This window comes from Leuciscus leuciscus (assembly GCF_965113295.1).
Source record: "Leuciscus leuciscus genome assembly, chromosome: 7".
Classification (NCBI taxonomy): Eukaryota; Metazoa; Chordata; class Actinopteri; order Cypriniformes; family Leuciscidae; genus Leuciscus; species Leuciscus leuciscus.
In genome coordinates, this window is record NC_138731.1 from 1,633,219 (window position 1) to 1,639,222 (window position 6,004).

Genomic DNA, 6,004 nt, shown 5'->3' on the forward strand with positions numbered 1-6,004 from the left:
ATTACGCCTCTGGATTACCCACAATAAAGCTGTGTTTGGATCTTAACCCTCGTGTCTCAGAGCGGTTTGTAACAGAAGACTTCGCCTCACCAAGATCCAGCAGCGATGCAAACCATGGACCCAGTAATCCGTCTTTTCCGTCTCAGCCAAGGTGACAGCCTGATTGAGAACTATGTGGAGGAGTTTTGTGAGCTCTGCCATGGGGTGGACCTCATGCGGTCTTAAAAGACATGTTCCGCTATGGGCTTGAGGACATGTTAGAGTACCTCATGCCTGACAACACCCCTCAATGGACTTTTATACAATATGTCGACCTCGCTCTTCGGATAAGCGGCTTCTCATTTACTGTGGGCTTTGTGGATGAGGGGTCCCACAATCTCACAGCATCCCCTGAGCCAGAGCTTCACGTCAGTCCTGCAGAGCCAGAGCTTCACGTCAGTCCTGCAGAGCCAGAGCTTCACGTCAGTCCTGCAGAGCCAGAGCTTCACGTCAGTCCTGCAGAGCCAGAGCTTCACGTCAGTCCTGCAGAGCCAGAGCTTCACGTCAGTCCTGCCGAGCCAGAGCCAGAGCTTCACGTCAGTCCTGCCGAGCCAGAGACTGAGCTTCACGTCACTTCTGCCGATCCAGAGACTGAGCTTCACGTCACGTCTGCCGATCCAGAGACTGAGCTTCACGTCACGTCTGCCGATCCAGAGACCCGTCACGTCTGCCAAGCCTGCACTTCACGCCAGTCCAGCCGAGCCTGCACTTCACGCCAGTCCAGCTGAGCCTGGGACTGAGAGCGTCATGCCCGCCGAGCCTGAGCAGGAGTTTGTGAGCGTCATGCCCGCTGACCCAGAGTTTCACAAGATGCTGGTCTCGTCCAGCCCAGAGTGTCCGGACAAAATGGTCCCCGCCGAGCCAGTGTCTACGGTCAAGGCGGCCGACTCCACGACTGTGTCTTCGGACAAGACGGCCGACTCCATGCCTCTGTCCTCGGACAAGATGGTCACCGCATCCCCTGAGCCCGTTCCTGTTACTGTTCTTGAGCCTGTTCATGTTCCTGAACCGTTGGAGCCGCCTGCACTGCCTGCTCCGCCCCGGCCGCCTGCACTGCCTGCTGCGTCTCCAGGTCCTCTTCCGCTCCACGGGCCTGGCCCTCCATCCCGCCCCCGGGTCCGCCTCCGCTCCACCTCCCTCCTGGACAGTTTTAGGAGCGTCTGGAATCCGCTCCTTAAAGGGGGGGCTATGTAACGGTCACCAGCTGGAGTGCCCTTGAGAGCCACCAGAGGGCACTCCACATAAGACTATTATCACTCACAAACTACATTTCCCATACTCACTGCCCGGACTCATCACTGATCACATTCACCTGTACCTCATTCACTGATTGCATTCACCTTTGTCTCATCCTGTTAGTCTCAGTCTATTTATACCATATTCATTCACTCACCGCAAAGTCTTGTTTAAGTGTTACACTGCAATTCCGAGCTTTTTCCCTGGTTTCTTGTCTTTTGGTTTATTTGGATTTCTTGCCCTGTTCCCTGGATTACTCTTTTGCCTCTGGTCCCTGCCTGTTTTGTTTGTTTCTTTGTTGGTTTGTTTGGACTGCCTACCTGTATTTTGACCTTTTGCCTGTACACTGGATTACGCCTCTGGATTACCCACAATAAAGCTGCGTTTGGATCTTAACCCTCGTGTCTCGAGCGGTTCGTAACAGCTATACAAATATACTTGACTTGACTTATGCCACAAGAGGCATTGTGCGTTCAAGTCAATTTCAGTGTGTATGTGAGTATTTGTGTATGTATGCATGTGTGCACGTTGCAAGAAATTCCTTGCTCGAATAGTCCATAGTCCATTGTGCGCGTGTAAAGATCAGTATACATGTCAGTTCCTACAAGGTGAAGTAAACATTACATATACATTGGACATTCATATCCACATGTCATTTTCCAACAATAAGCAAACCTTTGTAATCGGTCTGTCTAACACACTTACATTTAGTCATTTAGCAGACGCCCTTATCCAAAGCGACTTACAAATTAGGACTAAGTTCAGCGAGTCATCATAAAGAGGCAAAAGCAACAACAACGCAGGAAGTGCTCAAAATACGAAGTTCAGGTATTATTCAGAGTAGCCTAAGCCTGATAAGTGATGTTTCAAAGGGAAAGGATTATTTTTTTTTTTTTTTTTTTTTTTTTTTTCTATAAGGTTAAGTGCTCACGGAAGAGATTGGTTTTCAGCTGTTTTTTGAATGTTGTCAGGGATTCTGCATTCCGGATGAGGGTGGGGAGAGCGTTCCACCAGCATGGAACTGTAAATGAGAATGTTCTGGAAAGTGATTTTGTGGCTTTCTGTGATGGAACCACGAGACGTCGCTCGTTGACCGATCGTAGGTGTCTGGTAGGGATGTAGACTCGTAGGAGTGAGTGAAAGTAGGAGGGAGCTGAGCCTGTGATAGTTCTGTAAGCAAGCGTCAGTGCCTTGAACTTGATGCGAGCAGCTAGAGGTAGCCAGTGCAGAGAGATGAACAGAGGAGTGACGTGGGCCCTCTTGGGCTCGTTGAAGACAAGACGAGCTGCAGCATTCTGGATCATCTGTAGGGGTTTGGTCGCACATGCTGGGAGTCCAGCCAGAAGGGCATTGCAGTAGTCAAGCCTAGAGATGACCAGGGCCTGGACGATAAGTTGTGTTGCATGCTCAGTTAGGAAAGGCCTGATCTTCCTGATGTTGTGCAGTGCAAACCTGCATGATCGAGCTGTCTTTGAAATGTGATCTGTGAAGGTCAGCTGGTCATCAAACGTTACTCCAAGATTTCTGACCGATCTTGATGGGGTGATTAATGATGACTCTAGCTGGATGGTGAAGTCGTGCTGTAGAGACGGATTGGCAGGGAGGACGAGAAGCTCAGTCTTTGCCAGGTTGAGCTGCAGGTGGTGTTCCTTCATCCATGTGGAGATGTCCGCCAGACAGCTTGAGACCCGTGCAGCTACTGTGGGATCATCTGGTTGAAAGGAGAGGAAGAGCTGTGTGTCATCAGCATAGCAGTGGTAGGAAAAACCGTGTGCCTGTATGATGTGTCCCAGTGATGTGGTGTAGATGGAGAAGAGGAGGGGACCAAGAACTGAACCCTGGGGAACCCCTGTGGTCAGCTGATGTGCTCTGGATACCTCGCCTCTCCATGCGACCTTGAAGGACCTACCTGTGAGATAGGACTCAAACCAGTGGAGTGAAGTTCCTGTGATGCCCAGCGATGAGAGGGTGGACAGAAGGATCTGATGATTCACCGTGTCGAAGGCAGCAGACAGATCCAGGAGAATGAGGACTGAAGATTTGGAAGCAGCTTTTGCGATCCGTAGGGCTTCTGTGACTGACAGTAATGCAGTCTCAGTTGAATGTCCTTTCTTGAAGCCAGATTGGTTGACATCCAGCTGGTTGTTTAGAGACAAGAAGGATGTTAGTTGGTTGAAGACAGCTCTTTCAAGTGTCTTCGCAATGAATGGTAGGAGAGAGATAGGTCTGTAATTCTCTACCAATGATGTGTTTAGCGTTGGTTTTTTGAGCAGTGGAGTAACCCGAGCCTGCTTGAATGCTGTAGGGAAGGTGCCAGTGTGGAGGGATGAGTTGATGATGTGTGTGAGTGATGGTAGAAGTGTGGGAGAGATGGCTTGTAGAAGGTGTGAGGGGATGGGGTCAAGCGTGCAGGTGGTAGGGTGACTGGAGAGGAGAAGTGTAGATACTTCTTCCTCGGTTAGCGAAGAAAAGGAGGACAGAGGGGTATTGGCTGTGGAAGGGGTCGGTCTGGGTTCCTGTGTGTGTGGAGCTGAGAACTGACTGCTGATAGCTGTTGTTTTGTTGGTGAAGAAGGTCGCAAAATCGTCAGCAGTTAAGGAGGAGGCGGGAGGTGGTGGAGGTGGACAGAGGAGAGAGTTGAATGTCTTGAAGAGTAATCGTGTGTTGGAGGAGCTGTTGATCTTGTTGTGGAAGTATGAAGATTTTGCAGCATGAACATCAACAGAAAAGGAGGAGAGGAGGGATTGATACATACTCAGGTCAGATGCGTCTTTTGATTTGTGCCATTTCCTCTCCGCTGCCCTGAGTTTGGTCCGGTGTTCCCGAAGAACCTCAGATAACCAGGGGTTAGAGGGAGTAGTGCGTGCTGGCCTGGAGGAGAGAGGGCAGATAATGTCTAGAGAAGAGATTAGAGTGGAGCATAAGGTGTCCGTTGCGGTATTCACATCCAGAGATGAGAATTGTGAGGGTGGGGGAAGAGAGGATGACACGGCAGAGGAGAGATGGGAGGGGGAAAGTGAGCGCAGGTTTCGTCTGAAAGTGACTGGTGGTGGGGGTGGGGGTGCAGGGGTAGAGAGTTGTAGACTGAAAGTAATGAGGAAATGATCTGAAACGTGGAGAGGTGTCACCAGGATGTTTTCTGTGGTGCAGTTGCGTGTGTAAACCAGGTCCAGTTGGTTGCCTGATTTGTGAGTAGCTGTGGTGATGAGTCGTTTGAGATCGAAAGAGGCTAGGAGAGAGGTGAAGTCTGTTGCATGTGGCTTTTCGAGATGAATGTTGAAGTCACCGAAGACTAGAAGTGGGGTGCCGTCCTCAGGGAAAGTGGACAGCAGCACATCCAGCTCATCTACAAAGTTACCCAGCTGACCTGGGGGGCGATAAATGACTACAATATGGATTTTAATGGGGGTTGTAAGTGTAATAGCATGATATTCAAATGAGTTGTTGTTGCATAGAGAAGAGAGCGTGGAGTATTTGCAATTGTTAGAAACGAGAAGCCCTGTACCCCCACCTCTCCCAGACTGGCGAGGGGAGTGGGAGAAGGAGAAATTGCTAGAGAGAGCAGCAGGGGTTGCTGAGTCTTCTGGACGAATCCAGGTCTCAGTCAGCCCCAAGATACTAAGAGTAGAATGAGATGCAAAGGCTGGAATGAAGTCAGCTTTATTGACTGCTGACTGACAATTCCATAGACCCACGGAAAGAGAGAGAGGAGTATGTGAGGATGTGAGGATGGGACGCAGATTGGCAGTATTGCGCTGCCTATTGCGCGTGATGAAAGGACGGTGCCGAGAGATAACAGGAATGTATTGAAAGCACATGTTGATGAAGGTGAACAATAAGATAAGTAGAGGGAAGAAAAAAGGGGAAGAGGAGATACGCAAGTGCCTTTCTGGTGTCCTTGCTCGGTGGAGTCGCGCAGGTAGAGTCGCTGGTCTTTACCCGAGTCGGTCTTCACACGAGGAGGCTGAACGCTTCCGCTGACGCTTCCGCGACAGCGCGCAAATTACACAGATATACAGATAATGCTCTCACCGCTTGAGTGAGTACAGCTGTTTCGTTCTGCCAATTAAGTCAATAACGCGTGAATGTGTCAAATCGAAAGTGCTTAGGAGCAAGGGCTTAAGTTACGTGCAAATTCGATTGCTATAAAAATTTAAATTTGTTTCACTCGCGGCTATTTCTCTAAAGTGCCAATGCGTCTAACTGAAATACAGAATTATGTTAAGTTAAAATGAGAAAAATAAAAAGAGAATCGAAGATGGCCTTACCTGGACTAAAATACAATGCTGCAATAACGGGAGAACAGTGTATTCTAGAGAAAACCACTTGCGAGCTGCGTGCCTCTAGTATGCTGCCCGCTTGTCCTAATGAAGTGATCTGAAGCTCTTCTATTTATATCTATCAATTCTTACAATTCTTACAGATGCTGTTTCGTTCTGCCAATTAAGTCAATAACGCGTGAATGTGTCAAATCGAAAGTGCTTAGGAGCAAGGGCTTAAGTTACGTGCAAATTCGATTGCTATAAAAATTTAAATTTGTTTCACTCGCGGCTATTTCTCTAAAGTGCCAATGCGTCTAACTGAAATACAGAATTATGTTAAGTTAAAATGTGAAAAATAAAAAGAGAATCGAAGATGGCCTTACCTGGACTAAAATACAATGCTGCAATAACGGGAGAACAGTGTATTCTAGAGAAAACCACTTGCGAGCTGCGTGCCTCTAGTATGC